Genomic DNA, 25,885 nt, shown 5'->3' with positions numbered 1-25,885 from the left:
CCACTATTATAGTATAGTATTTTTAGCGAATAATACAAAAAAAAGAATAGAATAAAAAATTTGAAAAAATAATGAAATAGTTCCTTCATATTTATAGAGATAGGAGACAAAATTTACATGGATATAGTAAGTATTGCTTGGGCTGCTTTAATGGTAGTTTTTTCATTTTCCCTTTCCCTCGTAGTATGGGGAAGAAGTGGGCTATAGGGATACTAAAAATTGAGTTAAGGGATCCAAGTAACCTTGTTGATTTCTACCTGAATTTTTGAATTTCGAAACTATTGAATGAAAATATTTCATTTAAACTAATACTAATTAATTGAGTTCAAATAGAAAATCTATCTTGATTCTATTATATTTTAGTAGTGTAATGTATTCTATGTATCTTATAGGAATTGAAAATACTCTTTCAATCAAACAAATATTTTCATTATTCCCATATTCCTATTTTGAGAAAAACAAGGGAATCAAAAAGAAGAAGAAATGGATTCCTATTCCAATCAAATTTTTCTTAAAATTTCTATTTCGATGAACTGACGCTTAACCTGGTTATATAGATATATATATATATGGAAAATGGCGGACCGTGTAATAACCATTCCTGTTTTTTTACCCCCTTTTTTTCCTAAGATACCGGAATTGTTTGTAAAAAGAATCTGAAAAAAAAAATTGGACGCAATTCTCAGATAGTAGAAATCAAATTGATTTCTACTATCTGGATTACGCTGATTGTACGATCATTTTTTTAAATCATTCATAAAAATGAAGAAATCATATTTCAGTGAAATTAGTCACTTTTACTTACCGTTTTTACATAAATTATAAGTAAAAAAGCAGTAGGAACTAGAATAAACAGTGCAGTAGCAATAAATGCGAGAATATTTACTTCCATAATCTTTATTATGTTCTATTTCTCTTAAATTTCTAAAAAAAAAATTCGGGATTTAATCCCATAGAAATGTTCAATCTTTCAACAATGGTATAAATTGGATTTCAATGATATCAAATCGGATCAATATCATGAATCACAAAATCTGAGCTATCAAATCAACTCATGAAATAGTATAACATAGGAAGATCTTTTATCCATACTAAATAAAACAAAAAAACATTTATTCTTGATGAAAGTCCAAAATCCCTTTCCTTCCTTTTTCGGCGAAACAAATGAAAAAGCAGGGGGGGGCCCCAAATAAAATTTTGTTTATCAATTTGATTCCCTACAAATACACAAAAAAGGAATTTATTTTTTATTTTTTTGGATTTATATCCAACGGGATTGACGGGGCTCGAACCCGCAGCTTCCGCCTTGACAGGGCGGTGCTCTGACCAATTGAACTACAATCCCAGGGAAAGGGGTGTACTGTATAAATATTTTTACGGACCGTTTCTGTCAAACCTTTTCTTTTTCTATTTCGGATTCGAACCTTTTTGTTGTAAATGAAAAAAGCGCATTTTTTTATATATTGATATGTATATCGATATCCACTTTAGTGAGATCGACACAAATTACTCGTAATCCGTTTCTTATTCTTATTCTATTAACAAATCGATTGAAAATTGAATCAATGAAAAAAAAATATTTTTTTTTTCAATTTTTCCTTATATTTTCTACTTACAGATCTTGACATGAATACCGATTATTAACAAGATTTTGAATTTGTGGAAAGAAATATGGAATACAGAAAAAAAAGAAATAACCTTAGATATGTTTAATATTTTGATTCTTCCGTATCATAGCACATCAGTCATTTCCAGAGAACTATAAATGGGTTATAGAATTTCATAGTGGATCGGCAAATTCTTGGGCCGAGCTGGATTTGAACCAGCGTAGACATATTGCCAACGAATTTACAGTCCGTCCCCATTAACCGCTCGGGCATCGACCCAGCACAATAGGAAGAATACATTTCAGTTTTTATTGAAAATTTTTGATCAACTTCCTTTCGTAACACCCTACCCCCAGGGGAAGTCGAATCCCCGCTGCCTCCTTGAAAGAGAGATGTCCTGAACCACTAGACGATGGGGGCATACTTGCCCGACCGCCATTATACTACGTTCATAGTATGAACAGTTTTTTGCAATTGTCAATATAATGATATGATTCGATAAAAAAAAATATTTTTCGTTCTTTCATAATTCCATAGAAATTTTTTATTAATCATTTATATTTCTAAATTTTTTTATTCCAGTCATAATAAGAAAAAAAAAGAAGTAATGTTCCAATAAAGAGAAAATTCTTCACAGGAATGATTCGTTTGTTGCAAAGGACGAGAGGTTAAAACTTCATTTCTATCATTTATTACTAATACTAAGATTCGATAGGTAGATTTATATCTAATACTAAGAAAAAAAACTTTGGAAAATAGAATTTTTCAATAAAAAAATAAAAATTTGGTTTAGGGACAGAACATATTGAATCCATTTTATCAATGATTCGATTTTATCAATGTTTCGATGAAATATTTTATTTTGTGAGTACATTTATGTATCAATAAAAAGAATTTAGTGTTATGATTAGAATGACTTCAAGAATCCATTTTGAAATAATATATTTGATATGGATCAAATCCAATCTTAATCAATTCTTTTTTTTAACTATATTCTATTCACTAGGTAAATCCAATTTTTTGTTCTTTGATGAGTCATTATACAAATAATAGATATTGATGTACATGTATTCTAATCCCATTTATATCATTTAATTTATATAATTTATATAAATTTATAGAAATAATTTATATAAATTTATAGAATAAGTATACACAGTAACAAATATATGTACTAGTCATGCTAGTTCCTTATTTAGAAATTGAAAGAAAGAAAAAGGGCCCTTTTAACTCAGTGGTAGAGTAACGCCATGGTAAGGCGTAAGTCATCGGTTCAAATCCGATAAGGGGCTTTTTACTTTTTTTTTCAAAAGCAATAGTCTTTCTATTTGAAGGAAGAATAAAAAGATTCTTGATATTTTGAAAAAGTTTCTATTTGTAATAAAAAAGAAAAAGTGTAAAATTCAATAATGGAAAAATAAAAAAAAGTAAGTGGACCTAACCCGTTGAATTATATTTATATCTACTATTCTGATATTCAAATTTGATAAAGATTCAATTCGAACAATTTTTTTTCTTTTTAAGACTTTTTTCGTTTAGACTCCCTAAGAATCTCTGAATATTTCCAATGAAATCTTCTTGTTTCTGAACTAAGAAAAAAGGTTATGCCTTTTCTTTACTCAGAAGGGCCTTAATACGAATTTCAAGTTCCACCAAACAAGTTTTTTTAAAATTAAAATGAAACATATTTTTTTCCATAAATTTCTATTATTTCTATAAGATTAGATAGAATCTTATAGAAATAATAGAAAAATACATTAAATTATGTCTTCACATATCAAATAGTTTCTTTTCATATCGATGTGTACGATATTTTTCCAGCAATTCATATATATGAGACAAAAACTTTCATTTACAGTTTTTTCTTTTTATTATAGTATTTATAAAAAAAAATGAAATACTAAAGAAAAAACTGTAAATGAAATAGAAATTTAGAAAACCTATGATCCTACAGTAGTTTCCTAGACAAAATAGAAGTCAATTCACAACCAAACTTCAAGAATAAGTTTCTTTGATGAAAGGAGAGAAATATGTCTGAAGATCCGCTAGGTATAAGAAGTGAAACAGGGGATCATTTGTTTCTTGAACAGTTCTGAAAAAAAAATTTCTATCGGATTTTGGAGTCATAGCAGATTTTATGATTGATGACTTGGAAGATTTTTAAGAATAGATAAGGAATAACCACATCGAGTTCATGGATTTGCCCTAGATATCAATAGACCCATAAATGATTTTTTATTCGAAACCGATTAGAAAACAAGGGAAAGTATACTTATATATTCTATATATATATAGAGAGAGAAATGAATAGAGATAAATGATCAAGGTCCGTCCCATCTCTGAAAATGCTCTATGAGGTGTTGGGAAATGGTTGAAGTAGTTGAATAGGAGGATCGCTATGACTATAGCTCTTGGTAAATTTACCAAAGATGAAAATGATTTATTTGATATTATGGATGACTGGTTGCGGAGGGACCGTTTCGTTTTTGTGGGTTGGTCCGGTCTATTACTCTTTCCTTGCGCCTATTTCGCCTTGGGGGGTTGGTTTACAGGTACGACCTTTGTAACTTCATGGTATACTCACGGCTTGGCAAGTTCTTATTTAGAAGGCTGCAACTTCTTAACCGCTGCAGTTTCCACTCCCGCTAATAGTTTAGCACACTCTTTGTTGTTACTGTGGGGTCCTGAAGCACAGGGAGATTTTACCCGTTGGTGTCAGTTAGGCGGTCTGTGGACTTTTGTTGCTCTCCACGGTGCTTTCGGATTAATAGGTTTCATGTTACGTCAATTTGAACTTGCTCGATCTGTTCAATTGCGACCTTATAATGCAATCGCATTCTCAGGTCCAATTGCTGTTTTTGTTTCTGTATTCCTTATTTATCCACTGGGTCAGTCTGGTTGGTTCTTTGCTCCAAGTTTTGGTGTAGCAGCTATATTTCGATTCATCCTCTTTTTCCAAGGATTTCATAATTGGACATTAAACCCATTTCATATGATGGGAGTTGCTGGTGTATTGGGCGCTGCACTACTATGCGCTATTCATGGTGCAACCGTAGAAAATACTTTATTTGAAGATGGTGATGGCGCAAATACATTCCGTGCTTTTAACCCAACCCAAGCTGAAGAAACTTATTCAATGGTTACTGCTAATCGCTTTTGGTCCCAAATCTTTGGGGTTGCTTTTTCCAATAAACGTTGGTTACATTTCTTTATGTTATTTGTACCAGTAACTGGTTTATGGATGAGTGCTCTTGGGGTAGTCGGTTTGGCCCTGAACCTACGTGCTTATGACTTCGTTTCTCAAGAAATCCGCGCAGCGGAAGATCCTGAATTTGAGACTTTCTACACAAAAAATATTCTCTTAAACGAAGGTATTCGTGCGTGGATGGCAGCTCAAGATCAGCCTCATGAAAACCTTATATTCCCTGAGGAGGTTCTACCACGTGGAAACGCTCTTTAATGGAACTTTAGCTTTAACTGGTCGTGACCAGGAAACTACCGGTTTCGCTTGGTGGGCCGGGAATGCCCGACTTATCAATTTATCTGGTAAACTATTAGGGGCCCATGTAGCCCATGCTGGATTAATAGTATTCTGGGCCGGAGCAATGAACCTTTTTGAAGTGGCTCATTTCGTACCCGAGAAGCCCATGTATGAACAAGGTTTAATTTTGCTTCCCCACCTAGCTACTCTAGGTTGGGGAGTAGGTCCTGGGGGGGAAGTTATAGACACTTTTCCATACTTTGTGTCTGGAGTACTTCACTTAATTTCCTCTGCAGTATTGGGCTTTGGCGGTATTTATCATGCACTTCTGGGACCTGAGACTCTTGAAGAATCTTTTCCGTTCTTCGGTTATGTATGGAAAGATAGAAATAAAATGACTACAATTTTGGGTATTCACTTAATCTTGTTAGGTATAGGTGCTTTTCTTCTAGTATTCAAGGCTCTTTATTTTGGAGGTATATATGATACATGGGCTCCGGGGGGGGGAGATGTAAGAAAAATAACCAATTTGACCCTTAGTCCAAGTATTCTATTTGGATATTTATTAAAATCGCCTTTTGGGGGCGAAGGGTGGATTGTTAGTGTGGACGATTTGGAAGATATTATTGGAGGGCATGTATGGTTGGGTTCCATTTGTATACTTGGTGGAATCTGGCATATCTTAACCAAACCCTTTGCATGGGCTCGGCGTGCACTTGTATGGTCTGGAGAAGCTTACTTATCTTATAGTTTAGGTGCTTTATCTGTTTTTGGTTTTATTGCTTGTTGCTTTGTCTGGTTTAATAATACCGCTTATCCTAGTGAGTTTTATGGGCCCACTGGTCCAGAAGCTTCTCAAGCTCAAGCATTTACTTTTCTAGTTAGAGACCAACGTCTTGGGGCTAATGTAGGATCTGCTCAAGGACCTACAGGTTTAGGTAAATATCTAATGCGTTCCCCGACTGGAGAAGTTATTTTTGGCGGAGAAACTATGCGTTTTTGGGATTTGCGTGCTCCTTGGTTAGAACCTCTAAGGGGTCCTAATGGTTTAGACTTGAGTAGACTGAAAAAAGATATACAGCCTTGGCAAGAACGTCGTTCTGCGGAATATATGACTCATGCTCCTTTAGGTTCATTAAATTCCGTGGGTGGCGTAGCTACAGAGATTAATGCAGTCAATTATGTTTCTCCTAGAAGTTGGTTAGCTACTTCTCATTTTGTTCTAGGATTCTTTCTATTTGTAGGCCATTTATGGCACGCGGGAAGAGCTCGCGCAGCTGCCGCAGGATTTGAAAAAGGAATTGATCGCGATTTTGAACCTGTTCTTTCCATGACTCCTCTTAATTGAGACGTGAGATCCAATGAAGTAGAAATCCCTTTTTTTTACTATAAATATTTGGTTGAGTAGAGCGAGTCGTAAAGAAGAATTTATTTTCCTATTTTCTTAGTTTCTATCGAATCTTTTTTTCGGGATGTTGAGGATATATAGCCCAGTCCGAAAAAAAGATTCGATAGAAACTAAGAAAATAAACAAATCTATTCATCGAGAAAAAGGAGAGAGAGGGATTCGAACCCTCGATAATTCTTTGTTTCAAACTATACCGGTTTTCAAGACCGGGGCTATCAACCACTCAGCCATCTCTCCAAAAGCTAATATATATATTTTTTTATCTTTATTCCACTGAGTAGACCATGAGTATTTGAATTGATACCCTTTTATCGACCCATAGGAAAGATATTCAATGTGAATTTATTGGTTTAGTTTTCTATCGGTATGTATATAGGTACAAAATCCAGCATGCCTTTTTGTGAAGTAAAAAAACTATCCTCGATCCAAGCCTCAAAAGGGTTGATAATAAACAAAATCAATGAATTCATGATAAAACCCTTCTGCGTTTTTCCATTTACAAATTTTTTTTTCAATGAATATTAAGAAAGGCATCCAGGGGTTGAGGGATCAAATGGTAAAGTTCTTTTGTTGGTAAATTGGAGGATTAGAAACATGACTATTGCTTTCCAATTAGCTGTTTTTGCATTAATTGCTATTTCATTTATTTTATTGATTAGTGTACCTGTTGTATTTGCTTCTCCTGAAGGTTGGTCAAATAACAAAAATGTTCTATTTTCCGGTACATCATTATGGATTGGATTAGTGTTTCTAGTGGGTATTCTTAATTCTCTCATTTCTTGAAGTTCTTTTTATTCTAGATTAAAAATGAAATGACCCCTCCCTCAGAATTCTTTCGGATTGTCAGCCATAAAGGGAATAGATCAGTTCCTAAAAAAAAAAAAGAAAACTATAACACATTACATTCTAAGGGGGAGTAAACTTCTTCTATTGGAAAAATCTTATATCTTATACTTATATGGTGGTACATTGTGAAACTAAAAGAAATAAAATAGAAAAAATGAACTATAAAAATTTGAATTTCATTTGAATATTCTATTCATATTAATATGATATGAATAGAATATTCAAATGAAATACTATAAATCTATTTATACGTCGTCTAGTATTTAATAATATAGAATATCTATCTGTATCTCTATATAGATAAATATAATTTTTTATTAATAGGAACTTACTTTTTTAAGAAAAAAGTAAATCAAAATATTCGATAGAATGATAATTTCAATTCAATTATATAGATATATAGAAAAAAACCATATATAATAATAGAAATGTAATAATAGAAATGGGAATTCTTGATAAAAATGAATAGTAATAGAAAATATTTTATTTGGGAGACAATATCTATTATCTAAATTTCTTTTTCATTATCCCTATATCCCTATATAGAATATCAGGCCCATCTCTGTATAAATAGAATCGCATATCAAGTACAATGAAAACGCGGATATAGTCGAATGGTAAAATTTCTCTTTGCCAAGGAGAAGACGCGGGTTCGATTCCCGCTATCCGCCCTATGTATTTAATAGTCATAGTATGAAAAATGCCATAGAATTTACTGCGTATAATGCCCTTCTTCTTGAAACCTTGTTTTTTTATCAAATTCAAAAAGTTGCGGAGACGGGATTTGAACCCGTAACCTCAAGGTTATGAGCCTTGCGAGCTACCAAGTTGCTCTACTCCGCGATAAAGAAAAGAATTGATAACTAATGAACAAAAACAAAGATGGAATGCGTCCCTTTACCATATCTATATAAATAGAATAAACCATTTATACATAACGGTAAAGGGACCCTCCTATGATCGCTGATAATAAAATGAAAAAAATGAAGATAATTGGAAATCCTTACCAACTGGATCTTGTTGCACCCGGCAAGAAACATGCATGAACCATTTCCCGAAGTATGTGTCCAGATAATCCAAAGTCTCGATAATTAGCTCTCGGTCTTCCGGTCGAAAAACAACGTCGATGAAGACGTATAGGTGCACTATTACGCGGTAGTGATTCTAATTTTCCATGAATTTCCCATTTCTCACTTAACGACGGAACTTTGCTTATTTCTTTTTTTGAGGATCGGCGAATCAAATGATATTTCTGTTCCAATTTTTGTCTCTTCTTTTCCCTCTGAATAACACTTTTCCTTGCCATAATGGTTAATTTGCTATTAGCATCAATGATAGAAGTCGGATCCTAGATGTATAAGTGGCTTCTCTTCCCTATAGAAGGAAATGAGATTCTTGCCAGATATATATAATAAAGAATTCAATTAACCGAATTTGCCCGATGTAGAGGCAATTAAGAAGGCTGCATAAGTAAATATATAACCTACGGAAAAGTGGGCTAGTCCAACCAATCTTGCTTGCACAATGGAAAGAGCCACTGGTTTATCTCTCCATCGAATCAAATTAGCCAAAGGTGTACGTTCATGAGCCCATGCCAAAGTTTCAATCAATTCCTGCCAATATCCGCGCCAAGAAATTAAGAACATAAATCCAGTAGCCCAAACAAGATGTCCAAACAAGAACATCCATGCCCAGACTGATAAACTATTCATACCAAAAGGGTTATATCCATTGATAAGTTGTGAAGAGTTCAACCATAGATAATCTCTTAACCATCCCATCAAATAGGTAGAAGATTCATTAAACTGTGAAATATTACCCTGCCATAGTGTAATGTGTTTCCAATGCCAATAAAAAGTAACCCATCCAATGGTATTTAACATCCAGAAAACTGCCAAATAAAATGCGTCCCAAGCGGAAATATCACAAGTTCCGCCTCGTCCCGGGCCATCACAAGGAAAACTATAACCAAAATCTTTTTTATCAGGCATTAACTTAGAACCACGCGCATCCAAAGCACCTTTTACTAAAATCAAAGTAGTTGTATGTAAACCAAGAGCAATAGCATGATGAACCAAGAAGTCTCCAGGCCCTATTGTTAAGAATAGAGAATTACTATTCTCATTTACAGCGTTTAACCAACCAGGCAACCATATGCTTCGTCCCGCATTGAACGCCGGACTGTTCGTTGAAGATAAAAGTATATCGAACCCATAGGAAGTTTTACCATGAGCAGATTGTATCCATTGGGCAAATATAGGTTCAATCAAAATTTGTTTCTCCGGAGTACCAAAAGCAAGCATGACATCGTTATGGACATAAAGTCCCAGAGTATGGAACCCCAGAAAGAGGCTAGCCCAACTTAAGTGGGATATGATAGCTTCTTTATGGTCTAACATTCTTGCCAAGACATTATCTTGATTCTGCTCTGGATTATAATCTCTAATAAAAAAGATAGCTCCATGAGCAAAAGCCCCTGTCATAATGAAGCCTGCTATATATTGATGATGAGTATATAAGGCAGCTTGAGTAGTAAAGTCTTGCGCTATAAACGCATAAGCAGGTAAAGAGTACATGTGTTGTGCTACCAAGGAAGTAATAACCCCTAAAGAGGCTAGAGCAAGACCTAATTGAAAATGAATTGAATTATTGATTGTATCATAAAGACCCTTATGCCCACGCCCCAATCTACCCCCCGGAGGAGTATGTGCTTCTAAAAGATCTTTAATACTGTGACCAATCCCGAAATTAGTTCTATACATATGGCCAGCAACTAGAAAAATAAACGCAATAGCCAAATGATGGTGTGCAATATCAGTTAACCATAAACTTTGAGTTTGCGGATGAAATCCTCCGAGAAGTGTTAGAATAGCAGTTCCTGCTCCTTGAGGGGTACCAAATATATGATTATTGGAATCTGGGTTTTGAGCATAAAGATTCCACTGACCTGTAAAAAATGGACCTAATCCCTCGGGGTGCGGCAAGATATCTAATAAATTGTTCCATCGAACGGATTCCCCCCTGGACCCCGGAATAGCAACATGAACTAAATGCCCTGTCCAAGCCAAGGAACTTACTCCGAATAGTCCTGACAAATGATGATTGAGGCGGGATTCGGCATTTTTAAACCACGAAACACTCGGTTTCCATTGTTGGTTGTAGGTGTAACCAACCTGCTATTAAAGATATAATAGAAAGTATTAATAGAAAAATAGCTCCAGTATAAAGATCCCCATTAGTACGTAAACCGATTGTATACCACCACTGATAAACACCAGAATAGGCTATATTAACAGGACCTAGAGCACCCCCTCGAGTAAAAGCTTCTACAGCTGGTTGACCAAAATGAGGATCCCAAATTGCATGAGCAATAGGTCTTACATGTAAAGGATCCTGTACCCATGTCTCAAAATTACCTTGCCAAGCTACATGAAAGAGATTCCCGGAAGTCCACAGAAAAATGATTGCTAATTGCCCGAAATGAGAAGCAAAAATATTCTGATAAAGACGTTCCTCAGTAATATCATCATGACTTTCGAAGTCATGTGCGGTAGCAATACCAAACCAAATACGACGAGTAGTGGGGTCTTGAGCTAAGCCTTGACTAAAGCTTGGAAATCTTAATGCCATAATGATTTTCAAATCCTCCTAGCTATTATCCTACTGCAATAATTCTTGCTAAGAAGAATGCCCATGTTGTGGCAATTCCACCTAGAAGGTAATGTGTTACTCCTACAGCACGTCCTTGTACAATGCTCAAGGCTCTGGGCTGAGTAGCAGGAGCAACTTTTAATTTATTATGAGCCCAAACAATGGATTCAATAAGTTCTTGCCAATAACCACGCCCGCTGAATAGAAACATTAAACTAAAAGCCCATACAAAATGTGCACCCAAGAAAAAAAGACCATATGCAGATAATGAAGAACCATAAGACTGAATTACCTGGGATGCCTGCGCCCATAAGAAATCACGAAGCCACCCATTAATGGTAATGGAACTCTGCGCAAAATTTCCTCCTGTGATATGAGTTACTATCCCTTGATCACTTATACTACCCCAAACATCTGACTGCATTTTCCAACTGAAATGGAATATAACTACGGAAATTGAATTGTACATCCAAAATAGTCCTAAGAAGACATGATCCCAAGCGGATACTTGGCATGTCCCCCCTCTTCCAGGTCCATCACAAGGGAAACGAAAACCTAGATTTGCTTTATCCGGTATCAATCGTGAACTACGAGCAAATAGAACACCCTTTAAGAGTATCAATACTGTTACATGAATTGTAAATGCATGAATATGATGGACCAAAAAATCCGCAGTTCCTAAAGGAATAGGTAACAAAGCAACTTTACCGCCCACTGCTACTAAATTTTCACCTCCCCAAGTCAAACTGGTACTTGTTGCTGCACCTGGGGCTGTTGTGCCAGGTGCTAAAGCGTGGGTATTTTGTATCCATTGAGCAAAGATCGGCTGTAATTGTATAGCAGTATCTGAAAACATATCTTGAGGGCGCCCTAATGCGCTCATGGTATCATTATGAATATACAAACCAAAACTGTGAAAACCTAAAAAGATACATACCCAGTTAAGATGTGATATGATTGAATCACGATGTCTAAGGACACGATCTAATAGATCGTTGTATCGAATAGTCGGATCATAATCTCTTACCATAAAAATCGCTGCATGCGCAGCAGCACCGACTATGAGAAATCCACCAATCCACATGTGATGTGTAAACAATGACAGTTGTGTACCATAGTCAGTAGCTAGGTATGGATAAGGAGGCATAGAATACATATGGTGAGCTACAACAATGGTCAAAGAGCCTAACATAGCTAGATTAATAGATAATTGAGCATGCCATGACGTTGTTAGAATCTCATATATACCTTTATGACCCTGGCCTGTAAATGGACCTTTATGTGCCTCTAAAATGTCTTTTATATTGTGACCAATACCCCAGTTGGTCCTATACATGTGACCCGCTATCAAGAAAAGAATTGCAATAGCTAAATGATGGTGTATAATATCGGTCAGCCATAAACCTCCAGTTACTGGATCTAATCCTCCACGAAAAGTAAGAAATTCTCCGTATTTTGACCAATTCAAGGTAAAAAATGGGGTTGCTCCCTCGGAAAAACTCGGATAAAGTTGAGCCAAAAGATCCCGATTTAGGATAAATTCATGAGGAAGTGGTATCTCTTTGGGATCTACTGCAGCATTTAGAAATTGGTTAATCGGTAAAGATACATGTATTTGATGTCCTGCCCAAGAAAGAGACCCCAACCCTAGGAGCCCTGTCAAATGGTGATTCAACATAGATTCTACATCTTGGAACCAAGCCAATTTTGGAGCAGCTTTGTGATAATGAAACCAACCAGCAAAAAGCATTAAGGCTGCAAAGACCAATGCACCAATTGCAGTACAATAGAGTTGTAATTCATTAGTTATTCCAGATGCTCTCCAAATCTGAAAAAAACCAGAGGTTATTTGTATTCCTCGGAACCCCCCCCCTACATCACCATTCAATATTTCTTGACCCACTATTGGCCAAACCACCTGAGCACTAGGCCTAATGTGAGTAGGATCACTTAACCATGCCTCATAATTGGAAAAACGAGCACCATGAAAATACATGCCACTCAGCCAAAGAAAGATGATAGAGAGTTGGCCAAAATGCGCACTAAAAACTTTTCGGGAAATCTCCTCTAAATCATTAGTATGGCTATCAAAATCATGAGCGTCAGCATGTAGGTTCCAGATCCAAGTAGTAGTATCTGGTCCCTTAGCTATTGTTCTTGAGAAATGACCAGGTTTTGCCCATTCCTCAAAAGAAGTTTTTATAGGATCCCTATCTACCAAAATTTTAACTTCTGGTTCCGGTGAACGAATAATCATTGAGTCCTCCTCTTTCCAGACAACACATACAAAGAGACCTGCCAACATAAAACAGAATTAGTGAACTTATTAGAGATGTTTCTATTGAGTTTTGTTCTCTCCTATCTCTCATGTATTGGATATCTTAGTAAATTTCATTTCTTTAGTTTTTCACTAGAACAATTATGATCTCGAAGTCAATTCGGGGCAAGTGTTCGAATCTATTATGACATAAGAGTGAGGCGCTCAACGGACCTATTTTAATCTTCTAAGACCTTTTTGGGAACTCTGAATGGAAGTTCAATAATTTTTCGTGCAGCCTAATCAAATGTATTCAGATTTTATTCTAATTCTATTCCTTAGATTTTATTTTTTTTTTTAGATAAAGTATAAGTATGTACTCTATTTCAAATTGAGCAGGCATTAGCATTCATTATTAGGCAATATACCTATATTTTATTTCTTTTTTTGAAGGTCTCTTTTCTTAATTTGATTGAATATTAGTTTAAATAACAGAAAAAAGGAGAAAATTATCTACTGTATCCACATCTCGTTTATTTCTATGAAATACTAGACAAAATCGAACAAAATTAGAAGGGATATATTTAAATTATGTGATTGGTCGTTCCTATAGAAATGATTTTTGAATTTGATAGGGACAAGAAACAAGAATTTATAACAATATATATTTATCTATCTATATCTTTATATAGATAGATAAATATATAAGAAAAAAAAGAAACAGAGTGTTCTTATTCAAAACGCCCTGTGATCTTCAACCAATTCTGTGCTGCAATATAATTACCGGGGGTGAGAGCTATAGCTTGTTTCCAATATTCAGCGGCTTGATTAAACCAAGACTCCGCAACTTCTGAGTCTCCCTGCCGAATGGCCTGTTCTCCTCGGTCGAAATAGGTGAGTCAATTCCTTTCCTTAGAACCGTACTTGAGAATTTCCTGACTCATACGGCTCAGTAGTCAATTCTTTTTTTGTTCTATTATCTTGAAGTTAACTAAAAGAAAAAAAGAAATTATTAATATGAGTTTCAAACTTTCATTTTTACTAATAAATAAAGAATTTCAAAGAATTTCATCTTTTTTTTTAGTTTTATCTTTTCTCCTACCTTCAGAAAAGGGAATCAAGCATTGGCATTAACGCCCTAATTCTAATTTTCTGAAAGGTAACTATCTCGATTTTATATATCATATACAAAAATATATGATAGATTCATTTCTATAGAATCTTGGTAAAAGTTTTTTCTTTCTTATCTTATAAGTTCTTATAAGTAAAGAGAAAATACTTTCTATCTTTGGGATTTGATACTACACCGCTGCTCAAAATACCAGGGGATCCTTTTTATTACATAAGTGGATTCCTGACTTCTTTATTTATCATGAGATAAGGAAGCAGTTTTTATTATATCGATTGAAAACCGTGTTAATTGATCCTTACGATGCTTCCTTTATCAATTAGATCTTTTATCCATAGAAAAAGAGGGTATCTAGACATATCGATTTCTTCATATTTTTACTTCTATGAAGTTTCTTTGCTACAGCTGATAAAAATCGTTGTTTTGAACGATATATATATGTAGAAAGCCTTTCTTATTTATAATTATTTATATTTCTATATTTCTTATATTAAAATTTGTGGATTTGCTTGTTCTTTTCTTTTTTCTTTCTATAGTGGAGATAGTCGCACGTAATGACAGATCACGGCCATATTATTAAAAGCTTGGGGTAAAAATGGGTTTCGTTCGAGCGCCCGAAAATAATATTCCAAAGCTTTAGTATGTTCTCCGTTACTTGTGTGAATAAGGCCTATGTTATAAAGTATATAACTTCGATCATAGGGATCAATTTCCAGTCGCATAGCCTCATAATAATTCTGTAAAGCTTCTGCATAATTTCCTTCAGATTGAGCTGACATCCGTTACGGTCGTCATTCGGTTCAAAGAATCTCCGCTCCAGAACTGTACGTGAGATTTTCATCTCATACGGCTCCCCCCTTATGTGTGTAATGAGAAAAATCCATCAAATCAAAAAATATTCCAGTATTCTCATTCTCAACTGAACAGAGCTAGTGTTTTTACAATAAATCTCTAGCCAACCTTCCTGTCAAAAATTATTTCTTAACATTAAGTATGTAGGTACTTGATAAAAAAAAATAAGAACTTCAACAATTTCTTTGTCCTCTACGCTGCTTAATTTCCTGGAATTAGTCACCTCAATAATCTTCGATGGTTCTATGGGTATCCAAAATATGAACGAGATGGATATTTATTGTCCCAACCATTCCTGTTAGTCCCAATCTCGATAAGCCATGGATATAGATAGATACAAAGTTTTCGTGTCCTTGATTCCCAAGCGTAGTGCTTCTTTCCCAATGTTGCCTATCAGTACTAGTAATTTGGGGTTGACCTAACCCCATAAGTATAGGTATAACCTTTCGCTTAATACTAGAAACCTAAAATTCAAGCATATAAGGCTTCATTAATCGAGGATACACGACAGAAGGAATTAATCCTTTTATTTACAAATTTCACCTTCAACACGCGTGGGGTTTTTCCATTCCATTTTTTTTTGACCGAAATCGGTCAAAAAAAATGGAATCAAATCACACCATCTCTGTAATAAGTGAATGCCCTTTTTTCTCCTGAAGTTGTCGGAATTATTCGTAATAAGATATTGGCTACAATTGAAAAGGTCTTATCTATAAAATTTTCATTTATCCGAGATCTAGGCATAGGTAGAAATCCATTCTATAATTTAATTAATCATGGTGTGAGAAATCAATCCCACAAATAAAGGAATTGTATAATTATAATACAGTGCGAAATAACGTAAAAATGAACTCATCAATCAAATTTGTTTATCCTAAGACCTTGTAGGAGGTTTTTTTTTAATTTTACTTTGTATTTTTATAGTTTGAATAGGTTTTATGCATTTATGAAAAATAGGATTGATTCACTATTCAACATTCAACCGGTTTCTGGGCATCATTATATAGGAGAGATGGCCGAGTGGTTCAAGGCGTAGCATTGGAACTGCTATGTAGGCTTTTTGTTTACCGGGGGTTCGAATCCCTCTCTTTCCGAATCTTTACCAAATTCATCAATATTACTCATCCCAATGCATACCATTATTTCATATTTCAAATTTGTTTGTTGATATGGACAACTTTATATTCCTCATTTTTCGGTAATACAAAAAATAGTGGATAACGGGTGGGCAAGGAATAAAAATTTTCGCATATCCATGTCTATGATATATGAATAGCAGAAAATCCTTGTAAAAAAAACTCTTGTTATTTTAGTTAAGTTTAAGTTTGACGAGAATAATATTCTACAACCAGTAATTCATTTATTTTCAAACCAACCCATTTATTATCTATTATTTGATTAATTAAACCTTTATATTGGAAAGGGTGAACAGTCAAATGATTTGGCAATTTCTCATGGGGGGCTGAATCAAAATAATTTTGAATAAGAGTTTTAGATTTTTGTTCATCCTTTGCTGTAATAATATCTTGAGGTTTACAACGATAACTTGGTATATCCACTATACGACCATTAACTAAAACATGTCTATGGTTTATAAATTGGCGGGCTTGAGGAATAGTCGCAGCCATACCCAATCGAAAAAGTATGTTATCCAAGCGCATTTCAAGTAGTTGTAATAAAACCTGACCAGTTGATCCTTTAGCTTTTCCGGAGATACGAACGTATTTAAGCAATTGTCGTTCTGTAAGACCATAATGAAAACGCAATTTTTGTTTTTCTTCTAAACGAATACGATATTGAGATTTTTTACTGAAGCGCAATTGATTTCGAAATTCGTTTTTGACTGTTGGCCTTTTACTAGTAAGTCCTGGTAAATATCCTAGACGACGTATTTTTTTGAAACGAGGTCCTCTGTAACGTGACATAAAAACTCCTTTTTTAAAATGAAAAATCTTATAAATCGAAATGAAAACTAAACGAAATGAAAAATATTATAGAATTCTAAATGAAGCGAAATCTACTAAAGTTTTATAGTACAAAGAAGAATTAGATGAATTTTATCAATATCCGAATTTATTGTATATAAAAGAATACAAAAAAGTAGGTTAATTTCTTGATTTCTTCCGCAGAGATCGAACTCTCCCAATTTTTTATTTCTAAAAAAGATATTATCAATTATGTAAAAAACAAATAGAGAAAAGCCGGTTATCGGATTCGAACCGATGACCATCGCATTACAAATGCGATGCTCTAACCTCTGAGCTAAACCGGCTAATGTAAACGAAATATACATATGCAGAAGAATTGAATGGGATCTTAGTTATCAATTTTTAGTTATTTATAACAAAATTCAAATTAATACAAACATCAAAAATAGAGAAAGAAAATATAGAAAATCAAACCCAATTTTTATTATTTCTATTATTTATTTTATCTGATAACATAAAGTGCAAGATAATAATTAATATTATATTAATATAATTTATTTAATATAATTTATTTCGATCTACTATTCTAGATATATATTATTAAATTGATTTCTTTCAAAAAGATTATTTATTAGTACTTAAAGTAAATTTGAATAAATATAAATTTTAGTAAATATTTATTAAGGAATTCCATATTTCTAAGTAAATGTCTAATTCTATATTATATTCAATTAAAAGAATGGTTTTTTTTAGCCACTAGATTCGTTTTAGTTATATAAATTGTATATGAATAAATGGATTGTTTATTTTCTTTTTTTTTTTAAGCAAAAACAAAAAAAAAAAAAGAATCGACCATTCGAGTATTCTAAATTGTATGAAAAAAGAAGATAAGTAGGTACATAGAAGATAAGTAGATATGTGGTCTATATCTGTGTATATTGAATTGTTAATATATAGATATTAGAATTAGTTCTGATTCAAACAAATAAAGGTATCCAATATAGATGAAATAAAATCTATAAAATTGGAGAAAGGGGTTTTTAATATTTAATAAAATAATATGTATTTAATGAATTCAAAAGTTCCCGCATAATTCTCATAATAGAAATGAAAAAAAAAGCATTCTATTATAATCAGATTCAAATAAAAAAAAAGATGGGGATATGGCGAAATTGGTAGACGCTACGGACTTAATTGGATTGAGTTTTGGTATGGAAACTTACCAAGTAATAATTTTCAAATTCAGAGAAACCCTGGAATTCACAATGGGCAATCCTGAGCCAAATCCTGTTTTCTGAAAACAAATAAAAATTCAGAAAGTGATAATAAAAAAGGGATAGGTGCAGAGACTCTATGGAAGCTGTTCTAACAAACGAAATTGACGACTTTTTTTATTGCATTAGTAAAAGAATCCTTTCACCAAAATTACAGGAATGGATCAAAGATAAACATTTAGAAACATATATATATACTGAAATACTCTTTCAATTTGTTACTTTTTATTTTATTATTGAAGATCTATTTGTGATAAAAATATTCACAAATGAAAAATGTGAATCAAATCAATTCGAAGTTGAAGAAAAGATGGAATATTTATTGATGAAATTATTCACTTCATCATAATCGGCTAAAACCCTTGAAGAACTGATAAATCAGATGAGAATAAAGATAGAGTCCTATTCTACATGTCAATACCGACAACAATGAAATTGAAAGTAAGAGGAAAATCCGTCGACTTAAGAAATCATGAGGGTTCAAGTCCCTCTATCCCCAAAAATACTTTTTCATTTTCTAATTTTTTTCCTATATCCTCTCTATCTTGAAGTCCTTATTTATGTGTTTTATTCGATTTATTATTTCCCAACGAAATTGGAATTTTTATTTTCATCAATTTCCTATCTATCATAATTTTCTTATCTATCATAATGACAAGGGACGAGTTTTGGAATAGATATAAATATATATGTGAAACACATAGAATTTTTTTTAATCAGAAATGTATAAATTAATATCTTATTTTTTAGCAAGGAATTTTCATATGCGTAATTAACGATTAACAATAAAAAATAATTATTACTGCGGAAACTCACTTACAAACTTTTTTTTTACTTAGTTGATATAGATTCATTAACATAGATTTTAAAAATCTTTTAAAATCAAAGTATTAAGCTTCAAGAATGGTCGGGATAGCTCAGTTGGTAGAGCAGAGGACTGAAAATCCTCGTGTCACCAGTTCAAATCTGGTTCCTGACACAAGATTCATTTGTATGAGTATCTATCCCCCATATTCATTTTAATGAATATGGGGGATAGATACTCATACAAATTTGTGTTCTTCTAGATTCTGATACATAACATATTTCTTTGATCTATTTAGGTATCTGTAGATATACTTTTCCTAGATGATTAAAGAATAGATGCAATTTTTTATTAGGTATATTCGCTTATCTATAGTATCTATATATATATAGATATAGATATATAGATAATGAATTCTTTATCTATTTTTTTCCTTTTTTTTCTGCGATACAAAAAAAGGTTTCTATTTCCATAATATTCGAGTGGTTTAATTAGTTGGTTAAAAGACCTAAAAGTCGAAGTTCTGGGGTGGAGTGAGAATATTAAGAATTCATCTGAGAAGGATTACCAAAATAGAATCGAGCCCTTTTCTTTGTGTTTTTTTTTTCGTGGCCGTATAATTGATGGTGATGTGCACGTTATATAGTTTATTATAAAGATAAAGAATTAGTTTATTATAAAGATAAAGAATTTTTGCAGTTCATCCTATTTCTTTTATTGGCTTGGCTGATAAGAACTCAGTATTGTTTTTGTTTTAGAATCTTAAGAAACTCCTATCCATCCTATTTTAAACCCTATAATTATTCATTCTATTATTTCTGAATTTTGTGATTTCTCACATAATAATATCTGAATGCAACTTCCATTACTCTGCCTGATTTAATGTCAATCAATTATTTTGTCTGATCTATAACAGAATGTACTTATATTCTTTGACTGGGGTTGCAGAAGTTTGGATTAGTTTATTATTTTTATCATTTAGTGAGCATCTTGTATTTCATAAAAATTTGGAGCAATATAATCTTTACGCAAAGGCCATCCTATCCAATTTTCGGGCATTAAAATACGTCTTAGACGCGGATGACTATCATAAGAGATTCCCAACATATCATAAGATTCCTTTTCTTGAAAATCCGCACTTTTCCAAACCCAAAAAATCGAAGGAATTCTGGGATTTTTTCTTGATACAAATATTTTTATGCATACCTCTTCGGGTTGATTTATACCATACTCTATTCTTGTAAAATGATATACACTAGCTAAGAGTCCTCCGGGTGCTACATCATAGGCACATTGAGAACGTAGATAATTGTAACCATATACATATAAAATGACAGCAATGGAATGCCAATCCTCGGGCTTTATTTGTAAAGTCTCTATTCCTAGGTAATCGAAACCCAAGGATCTATGAATTAGTCCATGTTTGACTAGCCAAGAAGACAAACGACCTTGCATTTTTTGCTTCTCCTAAATTTTTTTTATGAGTTTGGTATTAGTATTTTCTATTACGATGAAATTTTTAAAATACGATGAAATTTTTAAAAAAGGAATTGCTTTTTATTATTGTACTTTAAAAAAATGTGTCAGACGATATCTCTGAAGTAGATGGCGGTTGATAGAAAAATTCTTGACCATAATTGTCAGTATAAGTACTGTATCCAACATGAAACTTATGGTTGGTAGTAAAACATCTATTCTCTCGTTGAAAACTCATTGGATCTTCATATATTTCTCGAGATATTTTCTTACGAAGTTTTGTTATAGCATCTATAATGGCCTCCGGTTTAGGTGGACAGCCCGGCAAATATACATCTACAGGAATTAGCTTATCTACGCCTCGAACAGTACTATAAGAATCGGTACTAAACATCCCCCCCGTAATTGTACAGGCTCCCATAGCAATAACATATTTAGGTTCGGGCATTTGTTCATATAATCGAACTAAAGAAGGGGCCATTTTCATAGTTACAGTGCCCGCTGTTAAAATTAGGTCCGCCTGCCTAGGACTCGATCGTGGTACTAGTCCATAACGATCAAAATCGAATCGTGATCCTATTAATGAAGCAAATTCAATGAAGCAACAACTCGTACCATAAAGAAGCGGCCATAAACTGGATAATCTTGACCAATTTGAAAAATCATTTAATGTCGTTGAAATAACTGAATTTTGGGTTGTTTGATCAAGTAAGGGAAACTCAATGGAATTCATAATTGTCTCAATATTTTTTTTTCTAATTGTCTAAATAGTCAAGAATTAAGACCATTCTAATGCCCCCTTTCGCCATGCATAAACTGAACCAACAATTAGGATAAGCACGAATAAGAAAGCTTCTAAAAATACGGATACCCCTAATACATCGAAACTCATTGCCCATGGATAAAGAAAAACCGTTTCAACATCAAAAACAACAAAAATGAGAGCAAACATATAATAACGGATTCGAAATTGTAACCAAGCATCGCCTATTGGTTCTATTCCGGATTCATAACTAGAAAGTTTTTCCGGTCCCTTGCTAATGGGGGCTAAAATTCCAGAAATTAGAAATGCCAAAATAGGAATCAAACTTGATATTATTAGAAATGCCCAAAAAATATCATATTCGTAAAGAAGAAACATAAAAGTACTCCTCTGAATGTAGAAAATATACCAAATTCATTTTCATTTTTAGTCTAAAGTCTCCATTTTTTTAGACTAGCTGAATATACTAATATTAATATTATTCTATCGAATATGAATATGTTCGAATAGAAAGTTACAAATTGTTTTTTTTTTAGTAATAGTCTTAGTAATGAGATCTATTCGATCCAAAATAGTATTAATATTATTAGTATCTGTAGGAATATTAGGGCTATACGGACTCGAACCGTAGACCTTCTCGGTAAAACAGATCAAACTAATTATTATCTAAATGATTTAAATTGTTTTCAAAACCCAACATGCATTTTTTTTTGCATTGAGCTTTTTCATTAACTGATAAAAATATTAGTTAGTCCACCATCTTTTTTTTTTTTTACAGTAAAGAATAAAGAGATGATTCCCTATGCTCTTCTTTTTTATTTGTATAACAATCAAAGAGCACTACCAAAGTGTTTCAAAGAAGGATTATCTTGACGTAGGTCTGCTTCTGGCCTAGATCAACTTAAGTTAAATGGACTCTTTATCCACCTACTAAAATTAAAATAGAAGATAAGAAATGACACTTCATACACCTTAAAGTTCATAAAATAGGAAGAAAAGATAATCTTTTTTAGGTCCCTATACCCTTTATGTTTAGCATTGACGAGAAATGGGTATTCACCTTATCAATATCTCAAATCAATTATGGATTCGATTTTATGGCTAAACCCTTTGTCAGGCTAGTGTTCTCTTGTTTTGTTCCTTAAAATGGAGTAAGACACCGATTTCTTACTATAAGATAAACTTTTTTAATTACAAGATGAACTCCTCTGAAAAAAAGCATTGGCGCTCGTGTAAACGAGGTGCTCTACCTAACTGAGCTACAGCCCTTGTGTTTTTGATACATATTTTATCATAGTATGAAGATAATTGCTTGTCAAGATGAATATTACATGATCGAATCCCTTGAACGGGGGTTGGTATTGCTTATCAGTAATTTTACATTTATAATCAATTAATCTGATAGATGGGTACTCTTCTTTTTTTTTTTTTGAGGAGGAGTCCTAAATTACCTACTTAACTCAGTGGTTAGAGTATTGCTTTCATACGGCGGGAGTCATTGGTTCAAATCCAATAGTAGGTAAGGTATAGTTATAACTTATTAGATACCTTTGACTGTGGTATCTAATAAGCTTTTCTACTTACTTTTTTCTTCTGACTGTTTCTTTTTTCTTTTTATTGTTTTCGGATATTGGGACGCATCAATTTCAACTTGTTATGAAATAACATTGATAGCCTCTACTCGTGTTCTAGCTCGTCTAAGAGCTAGATTTGCCTCAATTGTTTGTCTCTTGCCTTCAGCCTTATTCAAATTAGTTTCTGCTATTTCAAGAGTTTGCTGTGCTTCTTGTGGATCAATGTCACTACCCTTTTCCGCATCATTTACTAAAACAGTTATCTCATTATTATTTATTCTAGCAAACCCCCCCATCAGAGCCATTGTTAACCATTGGTCTTTAAGACGTATTCTCAAAATACCTATATCGACAGCTGAGGCAATAGGCGCATGATTAGGTAATACTCCAATTTGTCCGCTATTAGTAGGTAAAATGATTTCCTTCACTTCTGAATCCCAAACAATTCGATTGGGGGTCAATACACAAAGATTTAAAGTCATTTCTTCAAATTGCTCTCCGTTTCTAAGTTCGTAGCCTTCGCAGTAGCTTCATCGATATTACCTACCAAATAAAAGGCTTGTTCAGGAAGACCGTCTAATTCTCCAGAAAGAATCAAATTAAACCCTCTAATTGTTTCTACTAGACCAACATATTTTCCAGCCGAACCGGTAAAAACTTCTGCTACGAAAAAAGGTTGTGATAAGAAACGCTCAATTTTTTCGTGCTCTTGCTACGGTTAAGCGATCTTCTTCGGATAATTCGTCCAAGCCAAGGATAGCTATAATGTCTTGAAGTTCTTTGTAACGTTGTAAAGTTTGTTTAACTCGTTGCGCAGTCTCATAATGTTCTTCACCAACGATTCGAGGTTGGAGCATAGTTGAGGTTGAATCTAAAGGATCTACTGCTGGATAGATACCTTTGGCGGCTAATCCTCTTGATAGTACAGTAGTAGCATCTAAATGTGCAAATGTCGTAGCAGGAGCAGGGTCAGTTAAATCGTCGGCAGGTACATAAACTGCTTGAATAGAAGTTATGGACCCTTCTTTGGTAGAAGTGATTCTTTCTTGTAAAGAACCCATTTCAGTACTAAGAGTGGGTTGATAACCCACAGCAGAGGGCATTCGACCCAATAAGGCAGATACTTCAGATCCTGCTTGAACGAAGCGGAAGATATTGTCGATAAATAGAAGTACATCTTGCTCATTGACATCTCGAAAATATTCCGCCATAGTTAGGGCAGTTAAACCAACTCTCATACGAGCTCCGGGTGGTTCATTCATTTGACCATATACTAAAGCTACTTTGGATTCTGCAATATTTTGTTCATTAATTACTCCAGATTCTTTCATTTCCATATAAAGATCATTTCCCTCGCGAGTACGCTCACCTACTCCGCCAAATACAGATACACCTCCATGAGCTTTGGCAATGTTATTGATCAATTCCATAATAAGTACTGTTTTACCCACTCCAGCTCCACCGAAAAGTCCTATTTTTCCTCCACGACGATAAGGAGCTAAAAGATCTACTACTTTTATTCCTGTTTCAAAAATAGATAATTTTGTATCTAATTGTATAAAGGTAGGCGCAGATCTATGAATGGGAGATGTTGTACGAGTATCTACAGGACCTAAATTATCAATCGGCTCTCCAAGCACGTTGAAAATTCGTCCTAGAGTTGCTCCGCCTACTGGAACACTTAGGGGAGTTCCTGTGTCAATAACTTGCATTCCTCTCATTAGACCATCTGTAGCACTCATAGCTACAGCCCTAACTCGATTATTTCCTAATAATTGTTGTACTTCACAAGTCACATTAATTTGTTGACCAACAGTATCTCGACCCTTAACTACCAGAGCATTGTAAATATTAGGCATCTTCCCCGGGGGAAAGGCTACATCTAGTACCGGACCAATTATTTGGTCAATATGTCCCAGATTTTTTTTTTCAATCGAAGAAACTTCAGGACCGGAAGTAGGAGGATTTATTCGCATATCAAAAGCCAATTTTTTTTTCCGAAAAAGTTTTTAAATCAAAAAGAAATGTTCGATAAGAAAGCAAGTTGATCGGTTAATTCAAAAAGAAATAAGAAATGGGAGTTAGTACTCCATTTTTTTGGTACTATTCCATCAATCCTCTTTAACTGTTTACTTACTTATTCAAATTCAATTATTGAATTCTTAAGCTTACTGCAGTTATTTTGAAAATTTCAATTGGATAAAATCTTTCGAAAGTCTTTTCTTTTTTTCTATCATTCTAGAAAATATCATCTATATTCTGTATGGAATTCGAACCTGTACCTTAATTTAGAATTCATTTTTTTTATCATTGGCTTTCGTATTTCCTCAGTAGACAATTTTTTAGACTTACCCTCTGTTTCCCTATTTTTTGACCTCTTTTTTTATTTTCCGGGGAGAAAGCTGCCTATTTTTACATCTAGGATTTACATAGACAACATATATCACTGTCAAGATTAAGAATAAATTATTATTATTATTTAGATTAGATCTTTCGATTTCAAAATTAAAAAATAAGATCAAATTGAAAAAAAAAAAAGATTGGGTTGCGCCATACATAGAAAAGAGTATACAATAATGATGTATTTGACAAATCAAATACCATCGTTTAATTTAATAATAACATAACGAACCTTTGGGATTAATTGATAATAGTAGTTGATTTTTGTAAAAGATTTCATTAACTCCTAAGTCATATCGAGTAGACCTTATTGTTTCAAGAATTCTTAATTCAAGAGTTGTAGGGAGGGATTTATGTCACCACAAACAGAGACTAAAGCAAGTGTTGGGTTCAAAGCTGGTGTTAAAGATTATAAATTGAATTATTATACTCCT

General features: G+C 33.6%; 7 non-coding genes across 7 annotated transcripts; 4 read left to right on the top strand and 3 right to left on the bottom strand.

Annotated features, from left to right (window-relative positions):
• Positions 1–1,271: 1,271 nt before the first annotated feature.
• Positions 1,272–1,345, bottom strand: TRNAD-GUC (transfer RNA aspartic acid (anticodon GUC)). The gene has a single exon. It is a non-coding gene; the product is annotated as a tRNA-Asp (tRNA).
• A 457-nt stretch (positions 1,346–1,802) lies between these two features.
• Positions 1,803–1,886, bottom strand: TRNAY-GUA (transfer RNA tyrosine (anticodon GUA)). Its single transcript has one exon. It is a non-coding gene; the product is annotated as a tRNA-Tyr (tRNA).
• Positions 1,887–2,827: 941 nt separating this feature from the next.
• Positions 2,828–2,899, top strand: TRNAT-GGU (transfer RNA threonine (anticodon GGU)). Its single transcript has one exon. It is a non-coding gene; the product is annotated as a tRNA-Thr (tRNA).
• Positions 2,900–7,942: 5,043 nt separating this feature from the next.
• Positions 7,943–8,013, top strand: TRNAG-GCC (transfer RNA glycine (anticodon GCC)). Its single transcript has one exon. It is a non-coding gene; the product is annotated as a tRNA-Gly (tRNA).
• Positions 8,014–16,237: 8,224 nt separating this feature from the next.
• Positions 16,238–16,325, top strand: TRNAS-GGA (transfer RNA serine (anticodon GGA)). The gene has a single exon. It is a non-coding gene; the product is annotated as a tRNA-Ser (tRNA).
• A 1,105-nt stretch (positions 16,326–17,430) lies between these two features.
• Positions 17,431–17,503, bottom strand: TRNAT-UGU (transfer RNA threonine (anticodon UGU)). Its single transcript has one exon. It is a non-coding gene; the product is annotated as a tRNA-Thr (tRNA).
• A 1,836-nt stretch (positions 17,504–19,339) lies between these two features.
• On the top strand, positions 19,340–19,412 carry TRNAF-GAA (transfer RNA phenylalanine (anticodon GAA)). Its single transcript has one exon. It is a non-coding gene; the product is annotated as a tRNA-Phe (tRNA).
• Positions 19,413–25,885: the final 6,473 nt, after the last annotated feature.

This window comes from Vigna unguiculata, unplaced genomic scaffold (genome assembly GCF_037176805.1).
Source record: "Vigna unguiculata cultivar grain cowpea cultivar isolate G323 ecotype 2 unplaced genomic scaffold, ASM3717680v1 ptg000317l, whole genome shotgun sequence".
NCBI lineage: Eukaryota > Viridiplantae > Streptophyta > Magnoliopsida > Fabales > Fabaceae > Vigna > Vigna unguiculata.
The sequence above is the reverse complement of the archived record's forward strand: the minus strand, read 5'-3'. Positions and strand labels throughout refer to the sequence as shown.